A 22,429-nucleotide genomic window follows, 5' to 3' on the forward strand; every position below is an offset into this window, starting at 1 on the left:
TATATAGTAGTGCATGTTTCTCCAGGAGCTTGAGCTCTTTGAGCTAGTGTTCTCTCGGCGCGTTTCTGTTTGGCGTAGGAGTCGCCAAAACACTTCTTAATTTCCTCAACGAAGCGCTCCCACGTTGTTAGCGAGTCTTCGTGGTTTTCATACCACATCAGCGCTGTCCCAATCAGGAAGAGTACGACATATTCAAGCTGAGTGACAGAATCCCAAAGGTTGTAGCGGCTCACCATTGCGTAGTGCGTCAGCCACTCGTCGACGTCTTCGCCCACTTTTCCCGCGAACGAGCGTGGTTCCATGTAGTGCTGCAAAGGTCCAACTGGCGCTGACCTTTGAGCAGGTGGAACTAGAGCTGGCATTTGTCCACCTCCGTCCTGAGCCACAGGGAAGGTCGTTGGCAAGAGACCGGCAAGACGACGGCTCCGGCGAAGTTCTAGATGTTGCGACTCCGTGGTACGTTGTGTCGTACCCCGCACCTCCACCACTCTGTTACGCCCACAAAAGGCGTTACTTTGAAGCCGTGTAGAGTTAGATGCGATGGCCTTGATCAGCTGAGCGCCTGTCGATATTCAGCTAGCCAGCCAACCGTCGTCTTCCTCGTTCACCACTCTTCGGTGCCCCCCGCATACTGTTTGTTGAGGCGTGAACCCACTATGCACGTAAGAGCGTCACAATATATATATATATTGTAAGCGAATGGCACACTAGCCAACTGGTGAATTATAACTTCTCAATCAGTGTCCCTAGGTAACCCTGCCATAGCAGTCTAAAACAGTTGCCTGCTGCGAAGGTCGTGTTGCCATGAAAGCTTCCTCACTACATTGGAGTAACATGCACAAACACGGCATCCCCGGTATGACACAATATGATAACAAACCGGCTGTGGCTTATTATGAAATCAAGTAAAGCCTACCAGCCGTCCCGAGCACCATTATGAAAATTCTAAAGGGGCTTCTGTTGTGTTTTTCTTTAAAATGCATCATTTTATGTGATTCGCCTTAATTGAGACATATTGTTTTTCATATTCAGTCCACGGGGAATGCCCCGCTCTGCGCGCCTTATCAGATAAGACTTGAACGCTACCGCTCACAATACTTCACTAATGTCAGCAGATGTACTAGGAGCAGAAATCATAACTCGCACATATCTCAAGAAACGTTTTTGAGGTGTTTCATTGATGATCCGAACAGTAGAAGAAGAGTTTGGAAAGTAGGTAGGACGGGAGTGTTCAAATTTTTATCCGTACGCAATGTTATCTCCCCATAGAGCACAGTAAACGAATGCAGTCGATGGCGGGTTGAAAGCGGCCGAAAAGGGGGGGGGGGGAATTGACGCAAGAAGTGATTTAGGCAAAGTGGCATGAGTGCAGGCCACGCCGAGGACTGTCCTGTGATTAATTGAACACCAGGTACACCGTCGTTTGTATTCGTCGTGCGAAAGGCCGAAAGGGACGACGTCGGCGGGCCATCAATATTCGTGCGGCTGGCCAACGTCCGTCCGTGTGTGGCTCCATTGGTGGAGAGCTGGGAGCCCAGGCTTCATTAGACGCAGGATTATGTCATCCCGATTCCGTAGCCCCGCTCATGGCACCGTTCTGCATGATAAAAGGGACGACTTTGGCGGCGACGCGTTCGATAAGTCCGCCGATCGATTTGCTAGAGCGCTATTTGTGCATGATGGATGGACGGGAATCCCACACGGCGGCGCAGCAAGAGTTCTGACAACCGCTGCGCTCCATGTTGTCGCTCCCCGCGGTTTCGAACAATTCTTTACCGTATATATACAATACTCTCTCCCTTCGGCGCGTACGGTAGTTTGATTGCATCGTTCAACTACAGCACCACGAAAGCTAAATTTATGTCATGTTAATGGCAAGCGGTGGAACCACACGTGTTGCCGCGGCCTATACACATGCTGTCGTTGCCTAAACTCAGCATTGTTTAGGGTATTCATAAAGGGTGCTGCTGTCATGCCAACCGCGCGGACAGCCGGCGGTGGAGCACCGCGTACCATGTTACTCGTTCGATGAAGAAACAATCATAATAACGTCTTGCATACATGTTCACCACTCATTACTATCTTTTGAACAACTATTCACAGCTTTTTCATGCGTCTCTACCATTAGGTTTTATAGTTTTTGTTAGTTCTTGCCATGAAAAACTTTCGCATTTAATATCTATATTTTATGACTGTTTGTGTAATTATACATGTTTGAAACTACACATCATTAATGCATCTTATTTTTGTTTTACCGTGGGATAATATACCTTAGTCTAGCACAACTTAATATTATATTTGTGGTTTCACATGATTTAATTTGTATTACAAAGTCATTTCAACAATATTAAGTCATGGAACCTCTCATGGTATATCGCTTACATTTAATTATTTGTCACTACAGTGCAATTTAAAAAAAAGCTTCAGATCCTTGAACTTATAATTTTCGCAACTTTAGAAAGCGGCTGATTGCTCACATGTCATAATTGTAGTTAACACTTCTTCAGCCAAACAAATAATGTGATAACTAGCGTTTACTATATTTATTGCATTGCTGGAAGTAGAAACCGCGACGTGAAAGTGGGGTTCGTAATAACTATATTATAAATTCTCTCACGTGCAGAGATTAACATCAGCAACCTCTATCCTTGTCATTATTTGCTGCCGGCCGATCACTGACACACTTCTTTAGGATGAGCTCAAGAGCACCACTGTTCTTCCTACAAGAAGCGAAATTTATTTGGCACATGTCACCATATTTTGATAAAATATTTCAGGCTCATCACGTTCTTGAGGCTCTCTCCCAAAACGGCGAACAAGTGACCGGCGAAAGTGTGCACTAAGCTCCACAGCATATTGAATGTAACAGCGCAACGTATGCCACCAAGTAGGAGCATTTCGAATATGGAGCGTGAGTTTCTACGTGAGTTATTATATTAATAAAGTCGTTTAATGTCAAAGAGGCTGGTAATAACCAGTGCCGGATTAAGAAATTTTGGGGCCCGGAGATAAATTTGCCTAATTATAATTTACCAGTGACGACAATGATGATGGTGATGATGATGATGATGATGATGATGACGATGACGACTACGACCTTTGTGATTGGTTAAGATGTCAAATATATGCTGTTACAGGTTTCGCCTGATTCTTTCCAGATTATTCTCAGATAAAAGTTTACGTAACCATACGAACATACGCACGCAAGTACACCTTGCATCTTGATATAACCATTTCAACATTTATGCGTTAAGGAAACGCGTTTCTTTGCATCTGTTACGTTATTATCTAGTGATTATTCTCTCACGGATATGTCTATATAATCTAACCTCCGAATTAACGATAAATCCACGAACTGCTCCATTAGCATCACTCAGGAAAGACAGAAGCACGTTTTGTAAAGCCTACATATGTTTTATTTATACTCGGACGCTTTAATCCGCTCTGCATATGTGGCATACGGTCTACAAGAATGAGATATACAACGCTCCTTGGACGGCGTGTTGCAAGTTTTGGCGTATAACCAAAATTTACGATGTGGCCCTGGTGAGGGAACCCTTTAACGTTTTTGAGGGGGCCGTCAAGGAAACTTTTTTCATGAGGCAGCTTACAGTCCTGGGACCTGGGGTACAGTCACCCAAGCCCATGGGTTAATCTGACTCTGGTAATAACTCTATATACAACTCGTTCAGCAGAGCTTTCCTTTGCCTTCGTTCAACGAACTTCGCGCTTTAAAGGACCGCCAGAAACACCGTCAATCACAAGCTATTTTTGCTAGTGATCGCTTATTCCGGGTTATGCACTGTAGACCTAACAGTATAATACTAAACTTAGGGAGTTACAAAATAGAAAAAAGATTTAGAAAGCTGACCGAAGCGGTTTAGCGAGCTGAGAGGAGTGCAGTGACATTGCACATAAACAAAGTCCAAACTTGGCTTCAGCATGTTTTCTTTTCTGTTTTTTTTACGCAGGGCAGCCAAGGTAACGCATCATTGAGTCTGCTATATTTCATTCCGTCGAAGGACGAAAGTAGGAAAGAACGAGTCACTCACAGTATTACACGCAGAAGTAAACCCTCTGCATGGCTGCTCCGTGCTAATAGAGGTCACAGTTACACAGGGACTTCACAGCCAAGGCAGCGATGTGTGCGTTAAGATCGTCGATGATTTCGCGGGATTCTGGTGTTCTCTAAATGGGGCTTTGAAGACTTCCGACCTCAAAACGAACTAAATGTGGCGCATATACTACCTGTCGTAAAATGCCCCAGGCCAAACAGCATTCTCGCCGCCACGTCGGACACATGCTGTGAGGTGGTGTCGCTGTCGCCGTCAGTAGCCCTATTTAATGCATAGACATCCAGGCACCGAGCACCACGCGCCTATAAGGCCTGCGATATAGCAGCACTGCCGTGCGGAGGTATGTCAGAGCTCGCCGCGAGCGATTTGGCCTGGAAACTGCCCATCTAATAATAGACCGATGCAAACAGGGGTCAAAGCACATTACACGTAGTGAACAAATATTGTTGATTGTGCAACAACCTGACATAAAATATTATTTATAAGACGATATAGTATTGCAAGTTCAGCCTTTCATAGAAGAATCGTGCTAATGAAAGATACGCTCGTGCTGATAAAAACTCTCAGCAATAGACTAAAGTACACATAGTACGTCTGCATCTTGTGATCAGAATGGCCAGAATGTTCAGGAGTCGCCTTCCTTCGAGGGCGCTAAATTTATGGAGACTAAATTAACGCCTCTGCAATCTAAGTCGAAAAAGCTCAAGCAGAACAAGTGCTGGCACTTGTAACCCGGTCTGTAGCAGCACGACTATCTTTGCAGCAAAAACCAAGTCGTATATTTGCTTCTCTTGTAATAATTATGCGTACTCCATATTTGTAGGAATGTATTCGTAGTGCAGTGTGCACTACGAATACATTCAGCAGTTGCAGTTGCATTGAGCAGTTGCATTCATGCAGTTGCAGTGTGCACATTATGCAAATAGAAGTGAGGCGTGCAGACAGGACACAAGAGTAGAGAAGTGGACAACACGGCGTTCGTGTTGTCCACTTCTCTACTCTTGTGCCCTGTCTGCACGCCTCAGTTCTATTTGCATAATGAATCCTTACCAACTAGCTCAGCTTTCTGTCGTTCTATGCAGTGTGCACGGCGTGTTAACAGTGTTCTTAGCAGTGGAACAAACTTCTATGAAAAACATTCGCAGTTTGTGGTCGTTTGTAAATTATAGGTCTAAACGACTTACCTGCTATCTTTTTTTCTGGCCACACTGTCTACCACCTCCTTGTGCGTAAACAGTGAAAAGTGTGAACTTCTCTCCTCCTCCTCATCTTTTAGTCCCCCTTTCCCCTTTTCCAGTGCAGGGTAGCCTACCGGGCTCAGCCTGGTTAACCCCCTTGCCTTTCCCTTATGACTGCTCTCTCTCTCGCTTGTTCCAGTGCAGCAAATATATCCGAACACACTTTGGCACATCAACGAGAGAGTTCTGCACTGTTAAGGCTCGCGAAGTATCGACTAGTCTTCCACAGTTTGCCGTCTGCCATGCTAATCTTCCTATCGTTCTTTTTTACACACATCGAAACATCTCTGTGTAGAGATTTATTAAAAAGTAATTTTTCAGGGCTGGGCCTGATGCAGTTCCAAGCAGAGATTCGGTATTGACCAGCGATGATGTAGGCCTGGTGGCAGTGCACACGCCACGGAAAGTATACACGAAGCTACAGAACCATATAGGCTTCGTAGATGCCACTGCCTAAAGTTAAGGACGTGTCTCGGTCTTCCGAAGTGTGCGTCTACAGCGGCGACCATTGTCATAGCTCGAGATCACTCAATATGAACGTGCTTAGCCACCAATGCTCTCAGGGCGCATATTCGGAAAGTTTCCCGACTACTTTCTCACCATCTTGCTTCTTTACCTGCAGGAAGGCCACACACAACTTTCAGTCGTATAATTGCTGCCAATCGTACCTCTTTGCTATCAAACTACACGCCTGCAGCAAGACCATCCTCACCTTTATGGTGCCTGCACAAGCCTAAAATACGCCCCACCATTTCAGGAACCACGAAGAAAGGTAACATGTCCTTGTTTGCCCAGAAGTCGGCCACATTAGGACCTTTACATGAGGTGCACAGTGGCCGCGTACATGCTTACATCGATGGCTCAGTCACACCTACAAGTTCATCTGCCACTGTGGTGATATCAGCAAGATCCGTCAAAATACAGCTAAAAACGTCACATGTATCATCAATGACAGCTGGTGAACTGGTAGCCCTGCGTGCGGCTCTTCATTTCATTCAGGAGGAACCACCCCATGCATGGTCAATCTACTTTCATTCCAAGGCAGCCCTACAGAGTACTCTCAGCACCGCGCCATGGATCACATGAGCAGCTAGTCGCAGAGATAAGAGAAGTCCACTATCACATAGTTGGCGAAGGACACAATATATAAGTGGTTTCCAAGTCACTGTGGCATACATGGCAATGATCGAGCGGACGCAGCTGCCCGATCTGCCCATGACGGCGTCAACTACGTTGCCATTCCTCTTTCGAGAGCCCACGCAGCGGAAACACTTCCCGCGCTTGCGCATGACCTAACATTAGCTCAATGGAATTCATCCTAATTCACAAGTGCACGCCTTCATAGCCTGGACCCTAATTTACAGCTCGGTATTCCGCCCGACATTCCACGACGTAACTGCACTATTCGAGTCCGTCTATGGCTTCGAGTAGCATTTTCAAATGCGTACTCCTTTCGTATCGGAACAGCCAACAGCCCACCTTGCGACTTCTGCGGGCGCAACGAAACAATCCTGCACCTTCTTTTTGAGTGCCCTCGTTTCAACCCGCAAAGAGCAGCCCTCTCAGCCACCCTAGACCAACTGAACAAACGCCCAATAACGGGACACAACATCCTTGAAAACTGGCGTACGCGAACATCAGCGTGAGCCGCTATGAAGGCATTGCTACGTTATTTAAAAGACACCGGACTTTATGACAAATTTTGACTGTACACTGTGTGACGTAGGATGGGACGGTGACACTGTGTAACACTAGGAACGTCTTCGCAGACTGCGTAACAGTGCCCACAGAAATATTGTATGTGTGTGAATGTCGGTGGGTCTTTATTTATTTTTTTGTTCGTTTTTTTATTCTTTTTCTCTCTCTCACCTACCGCATCCTTTGCCCCTCCCCTGGTACAGGGTAGCCAACCGGAGATAATCCCTGATTAACCTCCCTGTCTTTCCTTTGCCTTTCTCTCTCTCTTTGCCTAAAGTGGCGATCCAGTGGCCTTGAATTCTTTACCTCATATTACAATAATCATGGGCCTCCTTGCTGATAATTACAGGATTCTAGATGCTATTGGAACCAAGTAATTTGGTTACCGAAAATGGAACGTTCGTAGCTCTTGTGAGGGTTGTTTCACGATTCGAATGCACTGTGGTGTGTATTGAGCATAAATACTTTCAGCTCTCCGTGCTGGAGCTCCTTATCAAACTTCGCGGCCCTCTTAAATATTCAAAACATTGGTTGCCTTAAAAATGCGCGAATGAATACTAAGAAGAGGACAGGTGATAGCAGAGCTTCCGATACATGCTTTCGAGGCCAAGTGGGCGTCACAACTCTCGAATGATGCAAGAAATGCGAGATCGACGCGTGGCATGCGAGGTGGGGGCTCAAGGGGCCCAATGTCAGTGTCCCGTTCAATATTTCGCCCCTCCTTACCCCGCCTCTCGTTCGTCACCTCTCATTCAGGCCACCTATACTACGGGAACAGTTGACGTGCTTTGTCGGAAAAAGGAATCTGCCCGACAAAGATGGAACCAAAACGTATACCCAATATATTATAGCAAGTGCGAACGGAGCGCGTCTAACAGAGCGTGCTAATCTGCACCGGTACTGCATTAACGACACAAGTGCTTGTGTTTCCTTTATTTTACATATTTCCCTCTCCCCCTTGCCACCCTTGCGCTTCCTTTTATCTCAATCGAAAGGCTGTGAGACATCGCGCTCACAACTAGTAGGCCCGGACGAGAAGCCGGGGCGGCGCTTTGCTGGCCGCTCCAGCTCAGGCGCGTAGCTGCTGCTGCTTCACCCGCAGGGGGGAAGGCGGGCAGCCCCGCATTGTGAGCAGACCGGCCGGTGAAACGCGCGCGCGAGCAGCACCATTTGTAACTGAATGCTCTCGTTGCGACAGCTGTTATTAGCGAAGCCGGACGTGGCCGGGGCAGGCCCGCCCTAATTAAATGGAACATAACCTCAGGCGCCCATCTTGACGCTCGTCTCTGTCCGAGCGGCGGTAGCTCGTCGCGTGCGCCGCCACTGGCCACATCGAGCAGTTATTTATGGGCGCTTTCAACTATAATACGGTGCCACTTACTGCCACGTTTGGTTCGCGGAAGCTGCATGGGCTCGCGAGTGCAAATCGGTTCTACGAGAGTTCTCTCCCTCTGCTGGCCCTTGCGCTCCGCCGAGGGAGACGGAAATAACGACTGCCGAAGTGCATGGGTGCGTGCAATGTCCTATAGCTACAGCCGCCTTTCTTCGAATGTGCGTGCGAAGTCAACTGAAGACGAACGATGCTGTCAATAGGAAGCGGTTCTATTGCATGCTTATTCTAAGCGTCGATATATTTGACTTCCGTAACAATATGTCTTCCCCTAAGCTTTTCTTATTTCTCTCTCCATATATATATATATATATATATATATATATATATATATATATATATATATATATATATATATATATATATATATATATATATATATATCCCTGGCGAAGGCTGGCCCAGCAGCCGAAATGTTTGACAGTAGAACATGTTAACATGTGCGTCGTGTTTATTCTTTTGCGCTATACCAACGCAGCCAGTGCACGTATTTCGCCGCCACAACTGTATATACATATATATATATATATATATATATATATATATATATATATATATATATATACATATATATATGTGCTTAGAGAGTCATATGTGCGACAAAGTGTACAGCGAACACAAATGTGGTAGACCAAACAATACCATGCAGAGAAACAATAGGGAAACAGAAAACTACTAGGAGTTGGGTGTAAAAGAAATTTAATCATACAACATGATTATCTACATATGCACAAAACACAGGAAATGAACTCTGAAGTATATAATTAAAGGCAGAATACTTATTACATGTTGTTTGGAACCAAGCCACAGGACAGTCTCTAATGCAACAAGGCCGTGCAGGAAACGCGGCATGCGGTCTGATACACTTTTGCGGCACGGAAAATTGCACACGATCAAGAATCTTTGGGCATTGTATACTGCCATGGACCATCTCACAGAGGAAAAGGTCTGATTTAATACGTATTGACTTCAGAGGTGTGAGTTGAGGTGGTATTTGAGAGGGCTGGACTGTGGTCGCCAGAAGAGCAAAATCGGTGCATGAAAATAGATATAAATTTATTCTGCGCACGTTCAACGAGGTCTGAATTAGATTTGCACGTTGCGCCTCAAAATACAGAGGCATACTGAAGTAGTGGACTGTACACTGTAGAATACAAACTCAGAAAAGCAACAGGAGAGTTAGTCATGCAATATACGACAAACATTACTAACAGCACGAAGGGCACGCTGCTCCACATACTTAGCGTGGGAAGAGACGCATAAAGTTTTGTCAAATTACACACTAGGATATTTTATTTCATCGATCCTGGGCAGGAGAGCATCCCGAAGTGTGTCTGAAAATTGTAGAGGGCATGTTTTCGGCGTGTAACTCAATACCATAGTTTTGGAATCCTTCAGGAGAGTAGCTTATTGTCAGCGCACCAGTTTGAGAGTGAAAAAATATATTTTTAGAGGTCAATACACTCGCGTAGACTCTTGACAGCCTTAAATAGCTTGATGTCATCACCATGTAGAAAGAATGAAGAGTGTTGAATTGCTGACGTATTGCCAATTATGAACAGTAGAAAGAAAAGATGGTCTATAACGGATCCTTGAGGAACTCCGTTAGGCGTCTATACCTAAAAGAGCTCTGTCCAAGAATGCCAACGAAGCACGATCTATTGCTTAGGTAATTAGAAGCTAGGGCAGTGGTGAAAATAATAATAATAATAATAATAATAATAATAATAATAATAATAATAATAATAATAATAATAATAATAATAATAATAATAATAATAATAATAATAATAATAATAATAATAATAAACGCGTTGGCAAACTCGTTAGACAGAGCTGAATTCTCTGGACGTGAATTCTGTGATTAGATATGCAAGAAAAGATATGCAAATCCCGCGCACTGTGGGAATCGATGTTATGCGAAGTGTTTTGCAGGTACCCAACTATCGGCTTTGTTTGGAGTTCCGCAAAGCGATACCAGGCGGACCAACCCGTTTGTGTGAATTGAGTAGCGGTGTGTTTGTGTGGGTCACGAGCCTATGTGTGGCGACAGCAGCACGGCGACGACCATGCTGAAGACGATCATATCGCGGCAACGACATGATCTATGCGCCGGCCGTTCGACGCGAGCTTACGACATGGCAGTTCTTGGTTTCTACACGAGTAGTGGACGAGCGTAAGCGAGATGCCTAACACAGATTGCGGCATCGTCAGCGCCTATACGCGTTGTGCAATCGTATAACGTGCACAATGTCATGCGGTGTTCGTTGTTGAACAACGATGGCATTTGTAGTCCGACGAAGATATGTTTGATCACCTTAGGCGATCATTAAGTCGGTACAACGTTGGACAATTTCTACGTAGCGTGCTCCGAGGAAAGTACTGAGGAAAGTGGGCCGGTACTGGATATAGCGCAGTCTAACACGATGCCTCAGAGCGTCAACTGTCACAAGAAAAGAAGACGAGGAAGTCGCCTGGGGCCTGCCGTCGAAGTACCTTGGGGTGCCACTGAATCAATATCAAGATCACGATGCACACTGGAAGAAGCAATCTTGACGACGGAGGAAAAAGCAGATGGTTGGCATGGAAGAAAGCTATCAATGTTTTCGCGAGCAGCCACTTGCAACGTATTTGTATAGCATAGAAAATCTTCTACGTAATAAACATACTGTGCGCATCGCGTTCCGGCATTCAGAACATGCACCTGGTCTTTGCCGCATTTATTTGGGCATCGAGCTGGGAGCGAACTAGCAGAACGAACTTGTGCCATTCCGTCAAACGCGCTGGGCTTGAACTCGTTCAGTTGTTTTTGCGGCAGGTTGTTTTGAGCTTTTTTTTTATTCGAGACGAAAAAAAAGATTCTGCTGACAGTTAATCAATTTCGACTGCGCAGACTACTTCCAGGACATTTTGTGTCGTCCAGTGAAGGGACATGCGCGATGCTCATAGAGGATGCATGTGTGAAGCAGTGCTCTCTGTCAAGATGTTAAATGTAAGATTTTCTATGACATACTTGGAGCAGCGTTTCTAAGAAACTTTTGTACAAAGACATTGATGAACCCATGCCAGAGGCTCTATATCAATGGACATGTCCACAGCGTGGAGGACAAGGAAAAAAAATGTTTTAAAGTTGGTTAAAAAAAGGCCAGTTACGTCGAACAAAAAACTTTCTTCTTCAGATTACATGAGAACACGCTACCAGGGAAAACATGGCCCACCAAAAGAGGTCTGTTCCTACCCTGGACGACAAACTGTCTGCTCTGCTAATAAACCGGGGACCACTGAGCATGATTTCCTAGAATGCTTGGATCCAGTCTTTCACTGGGGTATCCTACAGAGGACCATAAATAAAGAGCTACCACTTGGTCAATACAGCATCAGGTTTCTACCAAATGAGACCACGGAAATGCCTTATGACGAAATTATTCCCCTTGGCCTCCCCACCTTGCAAAAAACGCCTATACAGGTTAGATATGCTGATGTCATTGTATCAGTACGTTAAAATTTCCTTGAAAGTGCTGTGCAATAAGCAAGTGTAGAGGGCGCTGCCCTCTACACTAGCAGGGGATAGATAGCAGAGGGATAGCAGGGGGGTAAGTAAACATGTCCGCAGCAGATATTAGTAAATCCGATTGGAAGTGTTGTGGCAGGAAAGTGGGGAGACGATGCACAAACAACTGAGACGTACAAAAATAAAGTTCCCAATAAAGGTTCAGAAAGCTTGATGTTGAAAATTTCTTGCCTGAAAAAAAATTGTATATATGGGTAAGAAATTAGGCAAAATAACAAAACGAGCTTGGTGGCACAACTACTACCCCCCCCCCCCCCCCTTTTCAAGGGGACGCTCATATGGCATCCATCCAGCCATCCATCCATCCTTCCATCCGATTAAATTACAGTGCATGATGACTTGGTTGTATTGAAAAAAAAGTAATCTAGTTTTGTTGGTAAATGTAGGCTGATTGGTTTTAGCAATTGCACTCTGTTCTGTCTTGTCAAAACCTGCAATACAGAAAAAAAATGGTCGTGGCCTGATGGTTAGAGTACTGTGCTGCTGTGCTCGATGGCCGAGGATCACTTCCACCGTCGATCACACATTCTTTATATTAAATTGAGGTGCCACAGGAACCTATCTGGTTACCTATACCTTCTGCAATGTGCAAAGAATGAGGGAAAGAATTCTTCGCATTAAAACAACGATATTTTCGGCCCAAGTGGAGCAATGCCCCACGGAAAATTTAGTACAGTGAAATTTTACTTAGCCACACATTAACATTTCGCCCGCTTCACAGCCGCTGGAGTAGTTCAATACCTATAGATGTCATTGTCCGACACCCATGCATGGGCCACACGTCACGTTTCTTCAATCTCTCCGCAAAAAGAAATGTCAAGGCAGAAAGGAAAGCACACAGTGAATAAGTTGTGCGGGAGCGAATGGCATAACTTATTGGAAGACGAACCGATATGGATTTCCCATGTATAGTCGTTCTATGCTTTCAGATGGCTCACTATATTCCATTCCACGAAGAGTGAGATTCCCTCCGGCGTCTTTATGTTATGCAGGGGGTTTTCTTGAGACAATACATATTTTTTATATGAAAAAAGCTATGACCGTGAGACACCTGTCGTCTTCGCGTACGAGCTCTAAGGCGAGGCGGAAATACTTTGCCAGCTTAAGTTACCCTGAAAAGCGTAATTTACAAATTTTATTAATTACCTTTCTTATTATTAACTTGAGGGCAGTCTAGGAAAACTTGTAGGGTGTCACAATTTATGACATGCCCATTTTTTTTTTTTAGAAATCTAGAAAAACCGCGCGTGATTTGATTCATCATAAAAACTGAAGGCCAAATGCAGACAACATCGGGACTGAGCGCGTCCTGCTGCACGTCAGACGGCAACGAGCCCCGTAAAGAAGTGTGGGGCGAAGTTGGAACGATAGCATTGCCGCGGCAAATCCTGACCCGACACACGGCGGCACATGCTTCCTCGGCAAAGCGTGCAGTGTTAGTAGGGGCCGCGACTGGCCGAGACGTTCAATCTTCCTCGCGCTTATCGTGCACGGGGCGTTTCGGTCTGACATGACAGCGGTCGCGCGACGCTCGGTTTCGATATTGCCTGGATTGACCGTTGAAATTCGATGATGATTATCTCGATTCGGTGCCGTTTTTTTTCAATATCTTTAAAAAGTGAGGGTGCATTAAAATGTAACTGCCTTAAGTTCGCCTTATTCGCCTTTAATTCGCATCTTCCCGACTCGAAAAAGAATCACAGCCAGTTTCTCAAAAAAAGTGGACGCGTTTGCGCGCAGGGATCGATTAAGAGGCCCATTCAGAATGATAAAAATTCTGTATGGTAAAGGTAACATTATAAATTGAAACAAACATATTCGTTTCCGCGAATTAGTTGCGGTCTCTTATTGCAGAGAGCCGCTGCGTATTATAGGCTTGCTGCCGCAGAGTAAAATATCGCGAGTTCGATTCCCGGCGTTTCCAGATTTCCATATTTTTATGGTGCGGAATGTAAGGACTCTCGTATACTTTAAATGGATCGACAACTGAGAAAACGTGTCATGAGATTAGGGCGGAGATGAGAATGTGGTGCTTTATGTCGATAGAGCAAAACTAGACGTTAGTGATTGAAGGATGGATTATAAATTGAATTTGACTGGCCACCGAAAGTCGCGTATAATTTCATGCCGCTGTATTGTGGAACTTCTGTATTATACGTTAAAACATCCGCGCCCGATAAGAAATTTTCGCGTCTATGTTATGGCTATCATTGAGTGCACAGTGCGTTTTGTTTACAAAATAGTTCATTATACTTTATATATGCTGTTGTTCTGTTTAACGCGTTTTGCTACGTAAATAAAGTTCATGTCGGCAAGCGGCGGTGCCTTCGCCTCAACGGGTGTGGAAATGTCAGCAGCGTCCTTCATTGCACGGCGCCACGCATTAGGGTCTTTGCTCGCGTGCGATTTGCGAGTCCTTCCTAATCTGTGACATGCGGCCCAAAAAGTTTCCAACTCGTTGTGGCGAGAAGAGGTGTTAGCACTGCGGGAAGAGCACTATACCGATAGCGTGGCTACTCCGAACAAAGCTTGCTGTACTTAGAAATGTCCGGGTCATAAACGACAGTATACGATTAATTAATTGATGGGGTTTTACGTCTTGGAGTTCCAGACTGGGCTATGCGAGAAACGGCAGATCGGAGGGCATCGAACTAATCTTTGCCATCTGTGGCTATTTAACTTGCACCTAAATTTAAGTACAAATAGTTTTTGTATACCACTTCATCTTACTGCGGTCGCCGCGCCTTGGAATCGAACCTGCAACTTTGTGCTCGGCAGCAAGCTGCATTAGCCGCAGAGGTTCAGCGCATTAAGTCACGCCGGCACCTGTGTGGAAGTAAGTTATTGCTTACTTTGCAGAACCAAGTTCTTGCCCTCTGCAAATTATATGCAACGTCAGCTACAAAGAGACGCTGCTGCGCTCACGCAGCTTTGGAGCAGAACCACGTATACAACATGTGGGGTGTTTTACATACTCGGGAGCTCCGACTCGTGTCTAGTGCCACCGAAGGCATAAAAGCTTTGGTGTTGTCATAATGGCCCTGGTAGCCCAAGACATCGCCGGGACGTCATTTTTCTACCTTTCTTGTGTGCCTATGGCAAGTAGGATTCCTACAGAATTTGTTAACAGAGGGCTGGCTTGCCGCACAGTTGTAATACCGGCCGTATCGCCCGCGTGCCTTTTGCTAAACGCGTAGGGAGTCCAGAGTTGGAAAATAAAAATAAATTACGAGCGCGTGTACGCGGAAATGGCGCCGCTTCACGACAGCCACATCCGGAAGAAGGGACCTACCGGGAGGGAGGGAAGACAATATGCTACCTGGCAAGGGGAACGTGCTGCACAGCCGCTGCGGAGGTTCCTGTTGTGGTCGCACTCGGTGAGACGTTGCCGTGGCAACGGCCCAGGACTCGCATCGGGGCGGTCTCGCCGTCGAACCCGCCTTCCCGCAGCGTCGTGGGCGCGCGCGTGCGCTCTCGCCCGGCGGGGCTGGCGCTCCCCAGCCGAGCGCGGGCGGTCGCAATTAACGGCTTCGCTAGAAGCCCCCGTTTGCATGCGGTCCGCGTCCGTTCTAATGCACCGGTCAAGTGTCAGCGCCTCTCGCGGAAGGTAGGCACTGGCGCGGACGGAGGCACGCGCTGAATGGGAAATGAACGCCGGGCCGCCTTTGAGCCCGAGCCTCCCTCCGTGGCGTGCAATTTTGATGTCAACACGGCTGCCCTTGTTCGCCCTGATCTTGGCGTTAATTTCCTTAGTGATGAAAGGACAAGTGATCTGCAGAATGGCAAGGGTGCCGACAGCTTTCGCCGAGATACCACCTTGCGTCCGGGACACGCGCATTCCGAATGCTCATGAATGAAATTACATGGTTCGCGCTAGCGTGGAGCTGTGTACAAACACTGCAGGTTAATTCGGAGATGAGCGTTTGTTGGCACGTTCACATGCCGCGTCGCTGATTCGAGACGATGGCGATCGCGTTCATGCCCTGCAGTAGAAACACTGCGAAACTAAAGATGTAATTGGGCATAATCTATCTTCTTTTCTGTTATATTTTGCACCGACCGCTGTTATTTGGACTTCGGGAAATCATTTTTTTCGTTGTTGGTTTGTGTTCGTCGTACTTTTTAACTCGTATGAACGCGCGCAGTTTATAGTTTGTGTAATCATTGAAGGAACCCAATGTTCCGCAATCTAATTTGGCGACGTGGACGTAATGTCTTTGCGTTAGAATATGTGGCTTACAGAATTTTCTGTACTTAATGTGCTTTACGGCATACATAGACGAACTCTTCACCAAGCAGAATTCCTTGCTGGCTTATAGTTGAGAAATAGACATGACGGAACTAGCGCGAAATTTCGGATGATAAAAAAGAGAAGCGACAGGACAGAGCGCTACACTCACAATTATAATACCCTTATTTCAAAGCAGGTACACTTATACGGGACGTGCGCAGAGCACTTAGGATCTGGTATTAACAGGGCGGGTTTAATACGACGGCTCAGAAATTCATTCATTATGGTACAAAGTTATAGAGGGTGAGCTGACACACTGTTTTCCCTACCTCCTTATGAAAAACGCCTCAGATAATTATCATGTAATCGTATTACTATAGCCCCCTTTCAAGCTCTTAATTTCTTTTAGAAGAGGCTTGCACGAGCATTCCTTGCAATGAAAGGCCAAAGGGGATCCAGTTCCACTCTTTTAGTCTCTCTCTCAGTTACACCTGTTAGCCAAGATGTTTTACAAATAGGACTTAACCATTGGGATTATGCTTTCTTCACTGTTTGTTATTTCAGCATGGCGCACATAGATGGTCGAGTAGCCGTCGTAGTCAGTTCGGTAATTAAAAAAGTTCGCCTAATTAACTTTATAATTACTGGTTTTAACGCCAATGTTGCAATGACAGTAATGGAGGAGGACGCCGCACGTGGCTAACGCAATTCACGCGGTTTTAAAAAAAATCCACCGAAGATTACGATACTCCCTAATGCGAAATTTGAGAGCATCTCTACACGTGTTTTTATTTCCCGATATATTGGCTGGCGCGGACAGTCTGTCTCTTGAGGCACGCTGCAAACGGAGCGAAGTGTCGCGTGACTGCCTCGCTAATCGGGAGATCGCGAGAGCTGCAGGGTGTGAGTGACGCGCGGGCGCGATTCAGAGCAGCCTGCCGCCGACAGACCCCCCAGACGACGCGCGCTTCTCTGGCGCCATCGCGTAGCCATCGTCGCCGCACTACGCTTTTCTTCGCTTCCACCTTTCGCTGTGCTCGTTCGCTGTGCTCGTGCTGCGGCAAGCCATTCCTTGTTGAGATATTCGTCGACAAAAATACGCCTTTTGTTGCTCCGATACCGAAACCGGCTGCACGAAGAGCGCCCGAAGAACTGCACACGTGACGCTTCCCGCCTAGTTTGGTTTCTCTACGTCAACGCGCTGCCCACATGTGCACGCCTTTTGCCGTTTATATTTTAGGCGACCTACCATCGCTAAACACTCAATGGCGGATTGGATGCCTCAACAGATCATCGCAGTGAGATGCTCTGCGTCATGACGTTCGTCGGCAATAACGTGGATGGTGCTTCCAGCCGCGACCTCGACCTCAGCAGCGCAACACCACAACCACTAAACTACCGCGGCTGGTACGGTTTAAGCGTGCTTCGCGCCTTGTCAATTCAGCTGCTGGGCGCTCCTGGCCCACTGCGGATCCTGTTGTGCTTTTAACGAAATCTGCATTTCAATCAGTTTCAGCTCCTGCACCGTGTGAAAGTTGCTCGCCGCGATGATAACAGGGCTTCAAAGACTTGTTTGATACCTTTGAGCGTGAGAGTTTGCGTGTTACGCATGGCTGTGGCACATGCATCCGGCTGACTAGCACGTTAAGGTTACAATTGGAGTTTTTATTGCTTTTCGTATATCATCCTCGTCAGGGTCAACTTGGACAGGCATCGTATTCCATACGTTCACTTTCGAACTCGCCGTCTTATCAATTACGTAATAGCACACCTGCAAGTATGCTGCCCGAAAGTGGCATTTGTTTCATGAGCACTTGACGGACGTTTATTATATGCTTTATGCATTCAGCTATATGGATAGTGCATGAGTTGTTTGCACATTTGAAATATACCGCTGCAGTGAGAAGTTGACGCAAATTTCTATGTCAGGCACTCGACACTCTGCCAGATGTCTATATCCCACAATATAGCAAACGGTGGGAATGAACGGGAGCGAGTACTTATAAAGAAGTGAAGGAAAATAAAGAAAAAGGATAGTTTTACACCGGTTGAGCGACCGCAGCGTAACCCGGCGTTTTCTCTACTCTGAAGCTTTAGCGCATGTGCCGTCATCTTCTTTGGAAAGTTGCCGATTCAACGCACGCTTCTCGGATTCCATCTGTTCGCGATAGGCAAACAAGCTGGTCACCATTTCACACAGTAGAAACACAACGGAGGCGCTTTGGCGCCGCTTGTATGTGCCTGCTCGTATGAAGACCGCACGCAACTGATGCTCCGTAGCAGGGTCCGAGGGAGGTGCACTCTGCGCGCCGTCTTATCGGTTCACGGCCCGCGAAGAAAATGCCCGGGCCGGCCCCTGATTACAGAGAATGGGAGGGGGTCTCGTGGTCGCGGAGAAAACGGCGCGAGGGGCTCTTAAGGGCGTGCATGAACCTCCCGGGAGATAAGTGGACCTGAGATGCTTTTAAGGGGCGTCAGGCAGGTTTTGCACTTTGCTTTTTGAGCCAGCGAAAAGAGCACCCACTCTCGCCGGGCAGAGCGTTTCGCAAAAATAGCGGCTCGCTCTCCCAGCACACTCAACGTTGTCGGGCTCACTCGAGTCTAGCTTCGCAACGGTTCAGCAGCGTTCGGCGGTCGCCGCGGACCTCAAGCGCGTGGCTAGCCCAACACTGAGAGCTTAAGACGGCTGAGCACAGAAGCTGCGGCATGCGCTGAAGTTTTCTTGGACCATCGTGTGCGCCGCTGCAGCATGCGTGCTACCTGAATATGGCAGTCATGGACTTCGGGCCACGCAATGTTTTTTTTTCTTGGAATTAACGTGAGAAGGTAAGGTTCTCGTGCCCGGAGCTTCTGTTCCTTTCGATACCGTTGACCCCGCGAGATTCAAGTGCGGTTCGATTTTATTGAAGCGCACTTGGGTCCCGCCTAACACTATTGTTCACACTGTGGCCTTTCCGTTTCATAGTGTGCGCTAGCACCGCAACCGCGCATGTACAGATTATCAGTGCTAGTGCGTCTGCAACTGAATGAATGATAACGAACAAGACTTCACGTTGTTTGGGATGTTCTTGAAGCAAATACGTAGACTACTTGAACATCTTCTTACGTGTTGTATGATGCTTACTAACTTTAATATAAGTGACACTCGAGTGCTAATTGCGCGTGGTGGAAGCAATAACGCCGGTTGAAATAGATTGAATTGAATTAAATTCTGGTGTTTTTCGTGCCAGAACCCCGACTTGATTATGAGGCACGGCGTAGTGGGGGAGTCCGGATTAATTTTAACCACCCGGGGATCTTCAAGGTGCCCCCAATGCACAGCACACGGGCGCTTTCGCATTTCGCCCCCATCGAAATGCAGCCGCCGCGGCCGGAATTTCATCCCGCGACCTCTTGCTTCACCATAGCACAACACCATAGCCTCTAAGCCACCTCGGAGGGCAGAAATACACTGATCATTATAACGTGCGTGCCTTTTTTATGGACTACAGAATTTAAAACAATATGTGTGTGGCAGATAACACAATTTTAATCCTTGAACTGAATTACTTGAAAATGCGGACATTCTTTTAAAAAAAATCAAAATGCTTAATCGACTAATTAACAAAATTACACGGATTAAGTTTTTTACCAAATATTTAACGGCACATATTGCAACTTACGAATTGTAGCCGCTGAGTTCGCAAGACGCATCCACTAGGAACAAATTCTCAGGATGACACCAGTGTCATAAGTGTCAACCTCCCAATGACTATTACAGAAAAGTATATTGTTCTAATTTTTCTCGGAGACAGCAAATGGAACAGCGTGGCCAAATCAACTTGCACGCACTGCACCATAGTAAAGGCGCGTGAAGCTTATGCACGCCTTTCTAGCTTTTTCGAGATCTCTGAGAGAGGGTTGCAATGTGGGCTTGTTGGTAATGCATCTTCAACGGGTGTACGGTAGCGCGATGAAAAGACGGGGCAAAAGAAGGCACACAGGGACACACACACCGCTGTGTGTGCCCTGTGTGTATTCTTTTGTCCCGTCTTTTCATCGCGCTACCGTACACCTCTGAGAGAGGACTGTGTCCTCTCTCAGAGATCTCGAATTTTCTTTATCCCACGTCAGCCAGATCAACTGTACCCACACATTTCTAATCTCATTACTCGATCTAGTTTGCTGCCTCCCTCGACACAGTTTCTCTGCGTTTTGACAAAAGGCTGTATTTGCAAGGAATCATTAGTTGTTTTCTTTAAAATGAAGAAAGAAAGAAAAAAAAAGGAACCACTGAAGCACTTGTTGTAATGCAAAATTCAAAACACACAGTTACTGCGCAACAGCCAAGAGTAGGGAAAAGAAGGGGGAGAGATGTAACAGCAATAATTGTTTGTAGGAGTATTTTCTTTTTCATCGCTGGTACATCTACAAGAAACACCTCATTTCACCAAGCGCATGTACTGTCTCTTTGAACTATAGGCGAAACTGATATGCACACATGTACACAGCTCTGCTGCCTACACACTTGTATCAAAATCAAAGAAAACAGATGGATCATGCAAACATGCATACATGCATGCGTGCAACATACATACATACATACATACATACATACATACATACATACATACATACATACATACATACATACATACATACATACATACATACATACATACATACATACATACATACGTACGTACATACATACATACATACATACATACATACATACATACATACATACATACATACATACATACATACATACATACATACATACATACATAGCCCCGGAAAATGTGTGAAGAACCCGAAGAATTCTAAAGCATTAAAATAATCGAAGCAGTCTCAAAAACTATCGCGAGCACTATTAGCGGACCCATGTCGGTACCTTAAGGGAATATTTCCTTTTCGTAAGGGCGTTATTTTTTGTGCTACTGTAACTTATAGCAACCAGAAAGCCTCTAAGATGCACGGCACGTAAGAGGGCGGACAGAAAGTGAACGTATACAAAGGTGGTCGTCTTGATCGTCTTGTAGATCGCGATCGACAAGGTGTACGATTAGGCCTAGCATACGTGTATCGATAGGCTCAACATGTTTCATCTTAGTCGAGAGGGCAAACGCCGCCCTTTAGTCGATGAACATGGGTTTATTTTAAATTATGCATTTCGTGTTTTACGGAATAACGAGATCATTCACTTAGGTGTCAGTGTTCACGTATAGCGTTGAAGATACACGGGATTTGTGGGCTTTCTTATTTTCACAATGCGGACAGTGAATCCTTTATTGTGAAAGAACTAGAGAACGAAAGAGGGCTTGAAATATCGTATTACGTTTGCAAGGCCCGGACGCCGGTGTCGTGGCTGTGGGTTGAAGCTGCGGTGAATCCGCGGAAAGGCCCGAAGACATTATCTCCCGCACGCGGAAATACTCCGTGTACATCACTTATGTGACGTGTACCAAGCAGTCCTGCGTCATTGAATAAGTCCCCGCGGTGCAGAAGGCTAAATCACAATGGTTGTTGCTGTACATAACCCCGCGACAAGTCTCGCTGTGCTGCCGACAACGGGACAGACGCGCCGTGCCGCTCCCATGCAAGGCTTTGTCAATGCGACACACGCTTAGAACTATTCGCAATGAGGCCCGTCATCTCCATCCAGCCAACCCCTTCCATCTCCATCCCTCACTCCCTTGGCACAACCCCCTCTGACTTGGAACAGATCGTGGAATCTCTTTGACGCAGCTCTATATAACTAGAGCGAATTCTGCCTCGCGCTCCCGATAAAGAGTGTCGACCCACCCGGTTGCATAATGCTAAGGCTGACGTATACGTGTCACGCGGTCGGTGTATCTCGCCATGTTCATTGGTAATGGAAATAGAGAATGCATTAGCATACATCACGTTGCAACACGTGGCGCTACTTCGAGCAATTTTTGCAGTGCGCAAGAACAAGGGCACATAGAAAACAAAGCGCTGCTTCCAACTAAAGTGTTACTCTGACGCACGCTGATATCTTTTTTCATTGCACCTAATTAGACAATTAGTCCTAATTAATTAATCAACTTCTCAAATATTATAATTAGATTAAAAGTGTCAATCAGAAAATTGTAGAGCGACGCGAAAAACTCCCGATACAGTTTTCTGTCGCTCAATACGTGCTACATAAAAGTGTTTGTCCGAGCGTCAAAAAAATCACTCGAATACACTCAGATTGCGTCGAGCGACCAGTCGCGCGGC

General features: G+C 46.1%; 1 long non-coding RNA gene across 3 annotated transcripts in view; it reads left to right on the top strand.

Moving 5' to 3' along the window:
• LOC142573219 (uncharacterized) overlaps positions 1 to 22,429 on the top strand; it is a 128,971-nt gene that overhangs the window by 14,185 nt on the left and 92,357 nt on the right. The window contains exon 1 of one of the 3 annotated variants that reach the window (XR_012826255.1): positions 18,720 to 19,030. The exons of the other annotated variants lie outside the window; for them this stretch is intronic. This is a non-coding gene — a long non-coding RNA (uncharacterized LOC142573219). Of the gene's footprint in view, positions 1 to 18,719; positions 19,031 to 22,429 lie in introns of those variants that run through there. 3 annotated transcript variants of the gene reach the window in all.

Source organism: Dermacentor variabilis, chromosome 1, assembly GCF_050947875.1.
Source record: "Dermacentor variabilis isolate Ectoservices chromosome 1, ASM5094787v1, whole genome shotgun sequence".
Lineage (NCBI taxonomy): Eukaryota > Metazoa > Arthropoda > Arachnida > Ixodida > Ixodidae > Dermacentor > Dermacentor variabilis.